General features: G+C 35.8%; 1 long non-coding RNA gene across 1 annotated transcript; it reads left to right on the top strand.

Annotated features, from left to right (window-relative positions):
* The first annotated feature begins 5,128 nt into the window (after positions 1-5,128).
* On the top strand, positions 5,129-16,443 carry LOC307195206. Its single transcript, XR_013830754.1, has 3 exons — positions 5,129-5,704; positions 13,966-14,033; positions 15,618-16,443. It is a non-coding gene; the product is annotated as an uncharacterized lncRNA (long non-coding RNA).
* Positions 16,444-17,711: the final 1,268 nt, after the last annotated feature.

The raw sequence follows: 17,711 nt of genomic DNA, 5'->3' as shown, positions 1-17,711 counted from the left end.
TGTAGGCTTCCTGGTAGAGGGGACTCGTGCCTGTGTTCCAGTGGGTGGGGCTGGGTCTTTTCTTTCTGTTGGGCACGGCCATGTCCGATGGTGTGTATTGGGGGTGTCTGTGAACTTATTATGATTTTAGGTAGCCCCTCTGATGATGGGTGCGGTTGTGTTCCTATCTTGCTAGTTGTTTGGCTTGGGGCGTCCAGTACCTGACTTGCAGGCCATTGCGTGGAGCTGGGTCTTAGTGCTGAGACAGAGATCTCTGGGATAGCCTTCCCCGATTGATATTACATGGGGCCAGGAAGTCTCGGGTGGTCCAATGTCCTGAACTCAGCTCTCCCACCTCAGAGGCTCAGGTCTGACACCAGGCCGGAGCACCACGATCCTGTCAGACACATGGCTCAGAAGAAAAGGGAGAAGAAAAGAGAGAGAGAGAAAAAAAAAAAAGTAAAATAATTATTAAAGTAAAAAATTAAAAAGTAATAAAAAATGAAGATAGCAACCAAACCAATAAAAAAAACACTAATGATAACAAGCGTTAAACACTAAACTAAGATAAACATAAAAATCAGAAATAAGTCAGTCACAGACAGCAAATACCACGTCTACAGTTGCTCCCAAAGTCCACCGCCTCAATTTTTGGTTGATTCATTGCCTATTCAGGTGTTCTACAGATGCAGGATACCTCAGTTGATTGTTGGGATTTAATCTTCTGCTCCTGAGGCTGCTGGGAGAAATTTCCGTTTCTCTTCTTTTTTGCACAGCTCCTGGTTTTCAGCTTTAATTTTGGCCCCTGCGCTCTATGTAGGTCGCCCTCAGGCTTTTGTTCCCACCTAGATAGGATTGGGTTAAAGCAGTAGCTAATTAGGGGGCTCTGGCTCGCTCAGGCAGAGGACAGGAAGAGGTACGGTAGTTATAATTGGGATGTGGGGTGAATCTGAGGCAGCAGAGGCCGACGTAACGTTGCAACAGCATGAGGCGCAGCATGTGTTCTCCCAGGGAAGTTGTCCCTGGATCACGGGACCCTGGCAGTGGCGGGCTGCACAGGCTCCCAGGAGGGGCGGTGTGGATAGTGACCTGTGTTTGCACACAGGCTTCTTGGTGTCTGCAGCAGCAGCCTTAGCATCTCATGCCCGTCTCTGGGGTCCATGCTGATAGCCGCAGCTCGCGCCCATCTCTGGAGCTCGTTTAGGCGGTGCTCTGAATCCCCTCTCCTCGCACACCCTGAAACAATGGTTTCTTGCCTCTTAGGCAGTTCCAGACTTTTTCCCAGACTCCCTCCCAGCTAGCTGTAGTGCACTAGCCCCCTTCAGGCTGTGCTCACGCCGCCAACCCCAGTCCTCTCCCTGGGATCTGAACTCCGAAGCCAGAGTCTCAGCTCCCAGCCCTCACCCGCCCCAGCGGGTGAGCAGACAAGCCTCTCGGGCTGGTGAGTGCTGGTCAGCACCAATCCTCTGCGCAGGAATCTCTCTGCTTTGCCCTCTGCACCCCTGTTGCTGTGCTCTCCTCTGTGGCTCTGAAGTTTTCCCCTGCCCACCCCCACTCTCCGCCCGTGAAGGGGCTTCCTAGTGTGGAAACCTTTCCTCCTTCACAGCTCCCTCCCAGAGGTGCAGGTCCCGTCCCTATTCTTTTGCCTCTGTCTTTTCTTTTTTCTTTTGCCCTGCCCAGGTATGTGTGGAGTTTGTTGCCTTTTGGGAGGTCTGAGGTTTTCTGCCAGCATTCAGTAGGTGTTCTGTAGGAGTTGTTCCACGTGTAGATGTGTTTTTGATGTATTTGTGGGGAGGAAGGTGATCTTCACATCTTCCTCCTCTGCTATCTTCTTCTTTAACAGATTTTCTAATTTATTAGGTCCATGGTGGTATCTAGAGATCTGCACACTTTTAACACTAGAATGTTAGACCCATAGAATGTAATCTCTATGAGAACAACAACAAAAAAACGGTGTGCACGTTTTTTCCTCAGTGTTATATCCTCAAGACCTAGAGCCGTTCCTGGCATACAGTAACTTTATAATATGTATTTATTGAATAAATGAATAAACACCTAAGATAATGCTAGTACAGACTGACAACAAATTTTGAAAAACACTCTTGTCTTAGGCAGATAATTAAAATATCAACTTTGGCACTAAAAACTAGCCAGTAATTCAGATAGCAAATGCAGTGCATAAGGTTTTGTCTATTCAGCCTCCTTCCCCTGGAGAGACAGAAAGTCTCCCATTCCTTAGTGAGTGTTCTCAGTCAATGTGCTTTTGAAGTGGGTGAGGCTCGCTCTTTTTTCCCCTCACTTTGCCAGGAATAGGCATTGACTCTGAGCCCAGGGAGACCAGAACACTCTCATCATGTAGCTTCAGCTATGAGGCGTAAGAGACTGCATATCCATAAACCAAGAAGAGGACTGGATTTTGTTGAAACATTTCCAATAGCTCCAGATCTGTATTTGCAGTCGGAATGTCTCAAATCTCGTCCTTTCTCAATAAGGGTATATTTTAAATTGTCTCTCAATGTTTTGGAGGCCACTTAGACTATGAAGTCCATGAGTGGTGTCTCTGAGAGCCTGTTAATAGTAGCAGAGCTTTAAATGATATTTAATTAGTAAATAAATATAATTTCTTTGGTAAACCATTTATAAAAGATGGAATATAATTCAGATATCTGGTGATAGCACCTTGTCACAGCTCTGGATTTCAGTGTTACTTTTTATAATTTATATCCCATTAATATCTTATGCAAATAGGCAGCTAAAACTTAGTGATATTATCTAAGAAATCAGCATTATGTGATTGTAATTTTTAGTTTATACAAATTTCAGAGCTATTTTCAAGTAATCTTGTCAAAGAATAAGGCATTAAGTAATATTTAAATAGAAAATGATTTTCTACCGATTTTTATATTTTAACACAATTAATAATGTTTCTTTAGTGCAATTTTCCAAAGAAATATATACACATAGACATAGACAATAATGGAGATGGAGATGGAGACATAGACAAATACATGAACATAGATGAATATTAGTTATCTATTGCTGTGTGACGAATAACCCCAAAACTTAGTAGCTTAAAACAAGTGTTGTCTCACAGTTTCTATAGGTCAGGAAATTTGAAGCAGCTTGGCTGGTGGTTCTGTCTAAGTATCTCTCATGAGGTTGTACTGAAGATATTGGCCAGGCCTGCAGTCATCTGAAGTCTTTGACTGGGTGGAGTTTCCACATCCAAGATGTGTTTCTCTCAGATTTGGTCAAGTTCATGCTGGCTATTGATGAGAGGCCTAATTTCCTCACCGCATGGAACTCTTAATCTGACTCTTTAGGTGTCCCTAACCATTTGGCAGCTGAGTTCTCTCAAAATGAGTGATCCATCCCTAATTTCATTCTGGAGTGCAGCTAAACAAAACAAGGAAACACACACACACATAAACTCCTACCAAATACCGCTTGGAGTTTGCATCAACCTGTAGGCCTAGAGAGGTGAAAAGAAATAGGCACAGCCTTTCTATCAGGGATGGGCCAAGTTGTCCACCAATTCTGTAACTGAATCTGCCATCTACCAATAAAACCACAGGGCCATAACTCCAAAGAAATATTTTAAGATCTGGTTTTCAGTGAGGAAACTGGGGCACAGACTGCCACCTGGAGACAACCAAAAATAGAAAATAAAATAAACATACACACACACACACACACACACACACACACACACACACACACAGGGGAAGCACAAGAAGGTACAAAGTGAGGAGAGAGAAAATATATAATAAAACAAAACAAAGCAAAAGCTTCCTAAAAATGAATCTGCAAATGAAATCCCAGTACATAAATAGCCATTAGCAGATATCCAAAGCTGAGAAAGCCAAGAGAACAAACAACCAGAAGATGCATTTTGTCCAAATGATTTTTTTTTTTTTTTTTTTGCAGTACGCGGGCTTCTCACTGTTGTGGCCTCTCCCGTTGCGGAGCACAGGCTCCGGACACGCAGGCTCAGTGGCCATGGCTCACGGGCCCAGCCGCTCTGCGGCACGTGGGATCTTCCCGGACTGGGGCACGAACCCGTGTCCCCTGCATCGGCAGATGGACTCTCAACCACTGTGCCACCAGTGAAGCCCCCAAATGAAAATTTTTTTAGAGCAATTTGACAAAGATTAACGTATATTTGGGTGTATATAGAGGATTGAACACTTACGTGTATTTAAGTTCCATCTCAAATCCCCTTGTAAGCTAGAGTAAGTGGGGTTTTTAAAGCATAAAATCATGTAGATGGGAATAACCACCTAACCAGAATCCAGAAGATCACAAAACTTTGCCTTTAGAATTATCTTCAGTGTCTTGTTTCCATTCCAGATATGACAAAAAAATATAGTTGATGAAACAATCTCCAAGTTTCAAGCAACCACTAACAGTGAAGGAAATGTACTACATAGGAGGTCACTGAAATATACTAGGACCATCTCTGACTGCTGCTCAGCTAAACAGAACAGGGCTCTCTCAAGCAAATGTGGCACAAAGAAAAGTTCCTGTAAGAATATAGTTTAGATATATTCTTGCTGGAATAAGTCTTCTTGCCTAAAATTAAACCTAAATCATCTTTTTTTTATTCTATCTAATATCTGTTTATAGTCTCCCAAGGCTATTGGTAAACTGAAATGCCATAGAGTGAATCAGAATTATAATGGTTAACTGTGAGTGTTTTGTTATGATTTGTCCATTTATACTTGTTTCATAATAAAGTGGCCAATTATACTTTTTCACACATTTCCCTCTTTAGACTACAATAAAGTATTATCACTCCTGTGAGAAAAAACAGCTCATATATATGATTACTAATTTCTTCCCTATGTCAAGTGACAGTGTCTTCATCTTTGGTTATTTTTTTCAGAATTATTCTCAGAGGATTGTCACCTTCAAGACCATTTAACAATCATTTCAAAATAAAGAGTCATTTCAAAAATCGGAATCGCATTTTTCCAGAAGTTACAGATTGTGCATCATATTTTCTGTTTTTGAAACAGGGCAGCTGGCTCGGTGTATGTGTGTTTTGCTGCTGAAGAATGGTCTTCCTTTTAACAAAATTAGAAATGAGATGTTAAAAGCTTTTTTAAAATAAAAATATATCTTAAAAAGAATTAATTCCATACACATAAAAAATATCAGTGTTAGGGTGAGAGATGCTTCCATAGTAAGCTGACAGAGAAATAAAGGAGAGTGTGAAGAAAGTGGGGTGTCAAGGGATAAGGCAGACATGAGCCAGTTCTCTAAAACATCAGTTCTTAGAATTTTTAAAGTCTACATTATCCAGGTCTTGAGGTATACTCTGGAGACTGTGACCAGTATTGCAAAATGAGATACTGAACAGAAGACAATCATGAAACCCTTAAGGGTAAATATATGTGCCATAGTTATAATAAAATTTATCCTGTAAAGTTGTTCTGAAGGCACAAAATGTACCTTGCATAGGACCTGGAATGTGGTGTGTACTCCTTGAATGAATGTTTATACCTTTGTTGTTTTTTTTTTTTTTGCGGTACGGGGGCCTCTCACTGTTGTGGCCTCTCCCGTGCTCTGGACGCGCAGGCTCAGCGGCCATGGCTTACGGGCCCAGCCGCTCCACAGCATGTGGGATCTTCCCAGACCGGGGCACGAACCCACGTCCCCTGAATCGGCAGGCGGACTCCCAACCACTGCGCCACCAGCGAAGCCCTATACCTTCTTCTTAAAGGTGCAAATAAAAATAAAAGGGATGAAATAATGATATCAAATAGACAATATTTAATGATATATGCTCTGTATCTGGGTGTTCGATGTCAGAAAATTTTTAGCATTATTCAGATGTGAGACTTTCAAGGCCAGTGTGTAGTCTTTAAATAATCAGCAGGGAATCCTACAAAAGGGTCAAAGTAAGTGGAATGACAGGGCTGAAAGCAAATTTGCTATGGTCAATGTCAGTTTCAGGGCAGTTTTAATAGGAGAAAATATTTAAAGAAGAGAGATACCTTTAAAATCAATCTCATTGATGAATTTACTAATAATATGAAACATATTTGAACACTAATACCTAAATTTTAAAATACAAATTAACTTCTTGATTTGGAAGCTAGGTTATATTGAACAAGTGGGTTTTATGTTTTTGGATTAAAATGTCTATCTATTTAACCAGATTGACTATAAAGTTTTCAGACCCTTTTTCCCTAAAGCTCAAATATACAATCAATCCCTTCCTCTTTGGCATCAACATTATGCATTGTTGATATTTTAGTGTAATTCCTATCATATTCCAAATTGACTGTTTCTATGTTTTTCTCCCTTAATATGCTGTAAGCTCTTGAGTCTATTTTGATCATTTTTGTATCCTTACTACATAGGCCCATAATTGGAAAGTCAAATGTCTTCAAATAAATGACCAAAATCATGTGTCAAAGAAAAATGATATCCCCAATTTTGTTTCCCATAACTGATTCATTAGTTTAAAAATTCCAGTATCTGGCACTCAGCTCTTTCAGGATTAGCTGAATTAAAAAGTACATGTTATACCTATCAATGTGAGATTATATGTAAAACTATTTTCTCTCAATCAACTAAGAGGTTTAAAATTTCTCCCAATTGAAACAAGTTTAGAAAAAAGAACCTCAACTTGGATTTAAAGCTGCTTTGAGTGCAAAAATAAATTACATAATTAATTTTTCCTAAATCTTCCTCTGATAATGATGTTTTAAAGAAATCTATTGGACTAGATGTATATATAAGATTGTTACTATGGTTTAATTACCATATGTTTCTCTGTTTTATAAGACAGAGTAAATGGAATACATAGGTTAAGAAAAAGGCAATGTGATATAGCAGACAAATTGCTGTGTTTGAGAACATACAGAGTCTGCTATATGACTTGGGTAAATGTCTTGTTTGATTATATTTCTCTCCTTATCTTGAAAAGTAGAGTCAAACTAAAGAAGGATGCTATGAGGATTGAACCAAAGTATGTATTAAAGTTGTTTGGTATGTTGTAGGATTTTGAAATTTTTATTTTTTCCTAACCTACATTAAACTTTAGGTAGAAATTGTACCACGAGAATTAAACCTTGTAATCATATATAGATATATCCATGTATCAGTATGGCATTTTTATCTGGAGACCTCTTAAATGTTCCACCATAAAAGCCAAGGTAAAAGCAGAGAGCTAGATCAAGGTCAGCTGATGGCAACACATATAAAATGGGAATTGTTAAGAGAGATCCTGTTGTCGTCCTAGTGTTCATTTCTTTTCTGTTAAACAATGATTGATATGCTAAAAAAGTAATAAAATTACTTCTGTATATGCAACTTTTTCCCTTAGGGCCAAACACTCCATGCCTAGGATAGCCAGAATTATTTTCCAATAAATTACGTACCTTACCTGTTCATAGCTTTTTTTAGTAAATCAAATTCTTTGAGGTAAAGATTACATGCATATATGGACCAGTTTTAAGTATACAGTTCCATTTTCTACTTCATTTACTTATGCTGCATCTTTTTACTTCCCTTCTCTACTTACTTTGGGTTTAGCGGTTCTTTTTTTATAGTTTCTTAAAGTGATAGCTTCAGGCTTACTTTTAGATATTTCTTATTTTCTGGCATATACATTTAACACTATAGGTTTTCTTCTACACTATGCTTTAGCTGCAATCCACAAATTTTTACATAAAGTATTTTTATTGCCATTTGAGGAAAAGATATTCTAATGTCTCTTGTGGTCTCAGTTTTGATTGAAAAGCAATTTAGAAGTTTGTATAGCTTATTTTCTAAATATTTGGAGATTTCTCTGATATCTTTCACTTGTTTAACTATTGTGAAGATTAAACATATTCCATATCATTTTAGTCATTTTATTCTTATCAAAACTTGTTTCATTGCCCCATATATAGTCTTTCTTGGTGAACATTCCCTTTTATACTTGGAAAAAAATGTGGATTTTTCTATTGTTTGTTGGAGTGTTCTATAAATATCAGTTAGGTCAAGTTAGTTCATATTATTGTTCAATTCTCCCATATTCTTAGATTTTTTGTCTACTAATATCATGCAGTTCCATCTTTCTATCAGAAAGGAATGTTGACATCACCAGTTATGATTGTGGATTTGTCTTTTTCTCCTTTTAGTTCTGTCATGTTTTGCTTTGAGTAAAATGAAGCTTTGTTATTAAGCGTAAAACACTTGGAATTTTTATGTCCTTGGTGAATTGTTCCTTTTGTCTTTATTACATATCTCTTGTCGCCCCTAATAATATTCTTCATTTGAAATCTGCTTTGTTGTTAGTATAGACACTCAACCCTTGCTGTCATTAGCAACAGATTGGGATTGTCAAATAAAAGAGCTGGCTTAAATGCTTAACTAAAGAATTTATATCTAATTTGGCTGGCACTTGAGAACTATGAGTAATTTAATGATGTTCTCAGTACTTTATATTGAATGTATGCATCAAGGTAACACAGAAGGAGAACTGTAATAAATATTTATCTTTGCCTAGTGGGTGAAAACACAATTTATGGAGTGTGACAGATACGATATATTACTTGCTGCACATCTGTTTTGAAAAATATATTTAACCACTTTAAGGTTTAGGATTTTTTTAGTGTTATTTTTTTATGATGGAATAGTCATATTATAAAAAGTTATCTATAACTTACATGTATGGGCTAAAAAATTACTACAAAGCAAACACATATTTACTAAATTCTGGTTTAAGAAATAGAATAATCCCAATATAAATATTCTCTTCCCTGAGGTAAATGGAAGCCTAAATTTTGTGCTTATCCTTCCTTTGTAGTATTACCACTTATGTATGCTCTTTTTTCTTTTTATAAATTTATTTATTTTTGGCTGTGTTGGGTCTTTGTTGCTGCACGTGGGCTTTCTTTAGCTGCAGCGAGCAGGGGCTACTCTTGTTGCAGAGCATGGGCTGTAGGCACGTGGGCTTCGGCAGTTGTAGCTTGCGGGCTGTAGAGCGCAGGCTCAGTAGTTGTGGCTCACAGGCTTAGTTGCTCCGCGGCACGTGGGACCTTCCTGGACCAGGGCTTGAACCCGTGTGCCCTGCCTTGGCAGGAGGATTCTTAACCACTGTGCCACCAGGGAAGCCCCTGCACTTTTATTATATAGTTTAATCATATGATTTAATTATGCATTTTGGACTTCACATGAAAAGAACCATCTTATCTCTATGTCTCGCGATCTATTGATCTATACATGCTAATCTTTTGTGATTTACTTTTTTCTATTCTGTTTATGAAATATGTTCAGATTGTTATGTGTAGCTTTAATTCATTAATTTTCACTCTCACGTAGAATATTTTTTTTTGGGGGGCCTGAATCTGCTACAGATTTTTAATTCAATTTCTGTTGAGTGGTAATATTTGTGTTATTTGTAATTTTATATATTATAAACTGCTCATATGTCCATCCTGGGATGAAAGTATTTCTCAGTAGTATAGAGCTGGAAATGAAATTTTAGGTTATAGAGTTTTCAAGTATTCAATATTACTACAAAATATTACTATAAAAGTTGCCCCAATTTACACCATCATTAGCAAAGTTGAGTGTTGAACTTTTCTACCAATTGTTAGTATTGGCAGGCTTTTTCCACTTTTGCAGATCAGAGTGAGGATGCGAAGGGTATAAATTTTGATCTAATCATGGTTTTAAATTGTATTTTCCTATTAGCTTATTAGTTTTTTTCTTTATTGACTTTTTTATTAACTCTTTTATGCATTCAAGATAATAATATTTTTTTTCAGATATGTTGCAAATATATAATCTTCACCTGGTTTTTAGCTTGTACAATTTCTTTATGGTATGTTAACAAAGTTACTTTCTTAATTTATCAACTATTTTTTATGTTACATGCTTTTATTTTTTTCCAAGAAATCTTTTCCTATCTCAAGATATTAGAAGTAATCTTCTGTATTAATATTTTTAAAAAATTGTCATTCATATTTATATCCTTTATATTTATATCATTCATATTTATATCCTTAACCCAGTGGTTCTCAACTGGGGGGTCATTTCTCCCCCCAGGAGACACTTGCAAATGTCTGGGGACAGTTTGGTTATAATAGTTCTACTGGCATCTATTGGATGGAGGCCAGGGATGTTGCTAAACATTCTAAAATGCACAAAGCAGCCCTCCACAACAAAGAAATATTTGACCGAAAAGGTCAACAGTGCTGCTATTAAGAAACCTTGCCTTAATCTACTGGAAACTATTTTTTAATGACCTACTGCAGGAATCTTTTAATTTTGAGACTGTCTGTACAAATTATATATTGTTCCATTTACTTTCATGGCCTTTAATGTGCTATCAGTGACATTTCTCATTATCTATATACAGGTCTTAATTATATATAATATTTTTGCTTTTATTCCTAGGTACCTATATAATTTGTGATCCTATTTGAATCATCTTTTTCTAAAGTTATAATATCTAACTGTATGTTCATATATAGAAATGCAGTTGATCTTATATCTGGCAACTGTCTAGTAAATTGATCTTAAATCTTGCAACATTGCTAAATACTTGTTTTTAATAATTTTTCTTTGGAATACTTACAGGTTTTTATGTGGTCAATCATATTATCTATAAACAATGAGAGCTTTATTTCTTATATTTGCAATTTTGTTTTATTTATGATTTATAAAATATATGTTTACTTAATGTAGCTGCCTAGAACATCTTGGAAAAGCTAAATAGGATTAGTGAGAGCAGTATATTTTTCCTATTTGTAATTTTAAAGGAAATTGCTTTTATGGTTCACTATTGAGATGTTAGCTATAGGCTTTGTTTTGTAGCTAGAGTTTATCTGTTTGAAAAAATTGTTTTCTGTTGTTAGTTTGATTAGAGTTTTTATCTTTGATGGATATTTGATTCTATTAAATGACTTTTTATTTCATCTATGAAATGAAATATAAAAGTAGCACAAATGTACAGAGGTATTCCCATGATTACGTAAGGTGATCAATGTTAAGTACTTAGGATAATGCCTAGTAATTAATATTAGTTATAATAATTGTAGTAATTGCAATGGTGGTGAATGATAATTGCTCTTGAGATCATCCATTAATTTGATTTTTTTTAAATTTAGCCTTTGATCATTTGCACAGGATGTTTTCATGGATGAATATCTCAATCTGAGGAAATAGCCCACCTTTGTCAATTACAAACATCTTTTTTATTTTGAAGGAAAAACACTTTTAAACTTGTTGTTATTAGAGGTTGTGTTATATTATTTCATTGCAAATAATAAAGGATTGTTTGCCATGATTTCCCTCAGCCATCTGTGCTCCATACCCACTCCCTTAATTGGCAAACTGTACTCATGCTTCACTGAACTATCCTGGTAGTCACCTCCTCTGTGAACTTATTTGTAACTCTGCTTCAGGCAAAGTTGATGTTCTGTTCTCTGTGCTCCCAAGACTACCTGATTAATCAAATGAGACCACAGAAATCCTAGATCTTGCCAATAACAAAACTGCTAATGATTGAAAGGATATAGGTTAACATTAGTCACGAATGAAGCATTCTTTCCTTTGAAGAGTGTAAAGCGGTCATACACAGCTCTCTAGAAATATCCTTTCTGTTATGCATTAGGCACATTTTGTTTTTTTTGTTTTTTTGGGGTTTTTTTTTGCGGTATGCGGGCCTTTCACTGTTGTGGCCTCTCCCGTTGCGGAGCACAGGCTCCGGACGCGTAGGCTCAGCGGCCATGGCTCACGGGCCCAGCCACTCCGCGGCATGTGGGATCTTCCTGGACCGGGGCACGAACCCACCTCCCCTGCATCGGCAGGCAGACTCTCAACCACTGCGCAACCAGGGAAGCCCACATTTTGGTTTTTGAATAACAGACAAGTTGAGAATTTGTGTAATGGAATTATTATTCTGCTGTTTCAGTGTTTTTACTGTCAACTACATAGACAGAAGATTGTTTATATGACTAACTTCTTTATTCAGACTGCTCTACCCCATTTATTCATATTTCAGACTGATTTACAATAAGTGATCTGTCCAAACTTGGTATATCCTGCTCAAACCCTTCTATATGTAGGAATTCTCTGTTATCTATAGCATTAGCATGTTTACAGTTCCTTTTTTGGCAGAGAGGAATGGGTTCAGGTCATTTATTTATTCATCTAGGCCTCCTTTGGGCTTGTAAGTTATAAACCAACCTGCCACGAATACTCTTCTCCCCAGTTTGCAACATAGGTTAGTGGTTGGGAGCATTGGTTTTGGCGTCAGATAATCTTGCATAAGATACAGAAAATGACGACTTTTTAGCAGCATAAAATTAACCCCTCTTGAGCTTCAGTTTCCTCATTAGTAAAATAGATATAATATTTGTCTACCATAGATTTATTTTGATAATCAAATGTGAAGTAAATATCTAATTTATGACTGCAAATTAATATAGCACTGGTCACACTCAACTGTACTTATTTATTTGTATGTCTCTCTACCTTCTCCTTAACTTAGTAGTGAGTTTTACAAAGAAGAGAGACACAGCGTCTTTTTATATTGTTAACCACTGGTACGATGCCTATTACAAAATAAGGTATCTTACTGTCTAAATGGAAGGATACTTGTTTTGTCTCAAGATTTAAACTTTCAACACAAGAAACTTTTGTTATTGTGAAATTGATAGTTTTTTTGCAGTGTATTTTAAATACATACTTGTTCTGCTACAAAGTTTAAAATATTACATGAGACAATTGCAGTTCTTTGTTGAATACATATTTCCCAATGCTTTTTTTAAAAAAGATAGATTCCTTAAGTTGAAAATATACACGTGAATTTTTATCTTCTGTAAGTGATAATTCAAAATTAATAATCAAGTGTTTTAATGACAAGAGCTATATAAATACTTATTATTATGAAGAATCAATTGATAGTAAATATATCTGTTTTAATCTCCATCAGATATATTTACTAAAGTGCAACAATTCCTTGTTACATATTTAAAATTTCCTGAGTTTTAGTTGGCATTTTTCTTGGTTCACTATTATATTTCTTAGGAATATATGGCATTGAAACTTCAGAGTCTTGGATAAAGAAGGACTATGTAGTAACTTTGAATTATCCAGTATTTATCTGGTCCACTTTGTATCATCCTGTTCATAAGTAATTTTTTAAAAATCATAATTTCTCTCAAAGAAATGCATTGGAAATCTGTTTCTTTATAGGCAGGGGATACAAGAAAAATCTTAAGATTTCCTTGGAAGTCCACAGCTAGTCCCACCATACCATGGTGATTACTCTCAACAATATTACCAATGATCTATTTAGGAACACATTGAACATTTGCCCATATCTCTCTTACTTGACTTTCCCCAAGCATTCGATAGAATTATTCAGTACCTATTGGGCATGTGCTTATTTCGTCAGTTAAGTCCTAAGAAATAACTCTTATTGCCTGGCATTTAAGTCACCATTTTATCATAGACTTCTTTCTGTTCCTCTGATTGCTCATTTTCAGTGTTCCAGGATCTTTTTATTCCTTCCATGCTTTAAGGATTTGAGTTTCCCAAAGTTCTATTTTGGCCTGCTCCTCTTTCTGACATTCTCGTTTTGCAGTCTCATCCATATCCATGGTTTCAATGACCACATATGTGCTGACAATTCAAAAACATTTATTTATAGAGACTGCACCAGTCTCTGTCTGAGCTCGCTCACACACACGCACACACACACACACACACATACCTACTGGTATTACCTAGTGCACTTTTCCATTTAATGAGTCACAATCATTCAAATTTAACAGATATGAAATCTATCTCATCATCTCCTCTACCAAAAAAGTCGTTCCATCTCAATTTACTATCTTGATAGAAACTAGGGCTATTTACCTAAACTTCTCCCCTCTTCCTGCAATCTAGCTACAATAAATTACCAAATCCTGTTTATTTCTAGTTTCCGTCACTGTTTCTAATATCTTCATGTTGGCCCTTGTCATTAACTGTAAGGTATATCAACGTCTCCTATCTGATCTTCCTGTCTCCAGCCTTACTTCTCTTCTCTACAATGCTGCCAGGTGAGTATTTCTAAAGTATATATGTATTTATGCTGTTATGTTTATATACATATTTCAACGCTTCTTTTTCACTTTTAGAATAAAAGCTAATACCATTAGTCATTTAAGTTATTCCTAGTCAATTAAGCAATTCTCCCCAAGTTGACAGTACATATCCTGACTGCCTACTTAGTGAAGGCCCTTAGCGTGGCTTAGAATAATTTCTCATTAGGAAGCCACACACTCTTTAACTTCATGACGCCATGTAAAGTAGAATTTTAAACAATGAAAACTGAAATGAATTAATTTTAAAAAATCAGAATTTTAATAATCTGAGAAGCAGCACAGAGTAAAGGTACAGATTCTAAGAACTTGAAAACCAGATTTGCCTCTTACTACCTGACTTACCTTGGGCAAGCTACCAAAACTCTTTAAAATTCAGCTTTCACTTCTATAGAGTGGGTATAACACAGCAAGCAAAATCATTCATGAAAGGAATTTGCTAAAAGCCAATTTTTGAAAATGCAATTTTCTGAAGAATCAAATTGCTAAAATCAATTTAGGAAAAGTCAATTTGCAAAAACACAATTCAAAGAATAGATAATTTAACAAGTGCAATAGGATTATCTATTTCTCATTAATTTTAAGGGATTGATGTCACTTTATAATTTTCAAATTTAAAGCATTTAGTATCATTCTCAATTTTTATCAGAAATAAAACATACATTACAATTAAATTTGAATTTTAAAATATCTGGGCTAAATCAGATATTAAAATTTCATGCCTCTAGGAGTAGTTTGGATATGACAACTAGAAGCAGTTTGCAGGTAAAATAGAAACTGCTGAATGTAGGAAAAGGAAAGAATGATAATATGAATGTAATGATCTGTATGTTTCATACTTAAATTTTGATATAATTTAATTATAAGGAAAAAATAAAGAATTTAAAAATGAATTAAATTCCTAAAAATGATAAGATGAAAAATTTTGGCAAGACTAAATAATACAGAGGATTAAAAATCACTATTGACTAAGAATTCCCATAAGAAATAATTATTTATTTTGAAATGATGAAATGTGATATTTATTATAAATAATATTCTTAAATTTAATATTTCAGTATTCAAAAATACCTCAATTATAATCACATTTCACATTCTTGCTAATGCTATTATATCTCCTGTTAATTCGATTGAAACCATTTTTGATATACTGATAAATGTTTTAATTTGGCAAATTTGGAAAATTGAGAATCTGCAAATTGATCATTAGATAATTGGATCTTCAGTAACTTGGTCACTTGTTGAATCAAATATTGGAGGCTTTTATATTAGCAATAAATGATAACTTAAAACCATAAAAATAATTTCTAATTAATGAGATCATGGTAAGGAAAAATGTGATTATGCATGTAAAATTTTGGCATATTGTATGTAGCTAATGTTAGTAACCATTAATATAGATTTATTATAATTATTTGATTGCCTACTCTTATAATTGTTATTGTTGTTACCACTGCATAATTTTTATGACACTGCTTCTGCCTAACTTTGTAACTTCATTTGTCACTATTTATTCAATTCTCCAAATTCCATGGAATAAAGTTATACCAGAACATATCTTCTTGACAGAGAAGGGAACAACTTTAATGAACCTCGTCATGCAAATGCAAGGCAAATACAACATTCTTGCCTTGCAGAAGTGTTATATTAGGACCTGTTCTGACGTTCAGTGACAACTTTCTGCTGTCATACCCCAAGGGAAGAGGATAGAACATGTTGCATAAGAAGACAAGGGACTTACTGTGAAAGAAATGATCAAAACCGGGCACTCAATGCCTCATGGTGGAAAGTTAAAGGTGGCCCTGGATAAGGTTAATTGGAATAAAAGGGGGAAAATGAACATCAATGATCCCAACAAGAACACAACCATATGGAAGAAAGGTATGAACAGGTATACTGACCTCAACACAAAAACAAGGATTGGCTTGAACTTGCTGATCTGGGCACACCTTATGTTAAAGCTGGAACTCTAGCGACTCTGACAAAGTGACATGATTTAGAAACAAGGGTCAAGAATGTCGAGAAAGCAAATTGACACATGCCCTGATACCACTTGATTTGTTTATAGGTACTACAATCAGAGAGTTAAAAGAAAAAAAAAAGCTGTTTTCATTTCATCCTGAGATATCCAAATCATGATAACCAAACAGATGGAATGTTGAGTCATTTTCTGTATGTTCACTAAAGGAAACAACTTTATTCTTGATTTTTGTAAAACTGTGACCATCATTGCCAGATATAATTGTAGAAAATGGCTACTTATCCACTATGAACAGACTATTTGTAACCTTAGTAACCTCATTTATTTAAAGTACATGCTTTTTTAAAAAAAAAAATTGTGATTAAAAAGATTCTTCTAAAGTCTGCACTTCTTGCAAAAACATTTAAAAGTATTTTTTTTCCTTAATCATTTTTTCTAGTGTTTATTTCACAAATACCATTTTCACTGAGATGCCTCAGTGGATCTAGTCACCAGCCCTGATGATACTGAGCTTCTTCTGAAGGCAACACCCCTGGGCCTCTTGCAGCCAGGTGCACATTCTTTAGCTCGCAGGGTGGATTTCATTATTCTTCTAGAGAACTTTCACTCTATTCCTGATTCAGTTCCATTTTCTGAATCAGGTGCTGTGTCACTCATTTACTCTCTTTCTGGATTAGCATCAGTTCTTTCCCAAGACTGTATCTGGTTCCAAATCTGGTTTGACTTTTATTTGGCTACCACTTTTCTCCTACTTTTGGTTTCAGTGGTTCTGATTACCTGGTCCAACCATCTTTACCTTTGTAATGTTTGAGGGGTTTTTTTGTTTGTCTTTTCTACTTGTTTTGAGAATTCTTATTTCTCCTGGCCTCTGAGACACCTACTGCTGTTTCATCATGTCCCAAAATGGTGGTTTAGTAATGATGAAAGTAAAGTTTCTGTCACTGCCTAAAGTGCTGCCTAGTTGGCTGCCAATTGTCGATAAAATCCTGTTATTCATTTTCTTATGTTCCACTGTAAGCTCAAATAAGTCAGAGCAAGAAAAAAAAGAAAAAGCAATTTATGTTCACTAGAATAAAAAGCAGCCACTAGATCAGGAAACATTAGGATAAGTATGCCTTTGAGACTGTCTGTGTCACTCTGACCTTCTGTTCTGGAACTGATGCAACCAACCAGTCAATTTTATGGAGATACAACAATTTGTATTCCAAATATATTTGACCCATGTCTGAAATTGTAACACTGAGACTACCAATCTCTCTGTGTGTGTGTGTGTGTGTGTGTGCGCATGTGTGTGTGTTTGCTTAAATGGGGAAAAGAAATAAAGATTTTGTTCTCGAAAAAAGAAGGTAATTTGCCTCTTACAATGATCTGTTTATAGCTCTTTCTGTGTCTTGTAGCTTGCTTAATCCTTTAACTCCTTTTTACCTCTTCCCGTTTTTTGAAACTTGTATTTCTTACTTGGTCAAAATTTTTAATATGTTGTCTACCTTCAAGCATGTCTAATTCAAAGACATCTATTGTTACTTGAAAAAATACACATAAAAAAGGCAGCTTAGAAAATGCAGAGCTTTGACTCTTGCTAAGAACTTTGCCTGGTTAAAATAACAATTTTTATGGCTCAGCCTGAGGGTGTTCTGAAATGGGAATATAAATGA

This window comes from Stenella coeruleoalba (assembly GCF_951394435.1).
Source record: "Stenella coeruleoalba genome assembly, chromosome: 12".
Lineage (NCBI taxonomy): Eukaryota > Metazoa > Chordata > Mammalia > Artiodactyla > Delphinidae > Stenella > Stenella coeruleoalba.
Note: the sequence above shows the minus strand (reverse complement) of the source record. Positions and strands in the feature narration are given on the sequence as shown.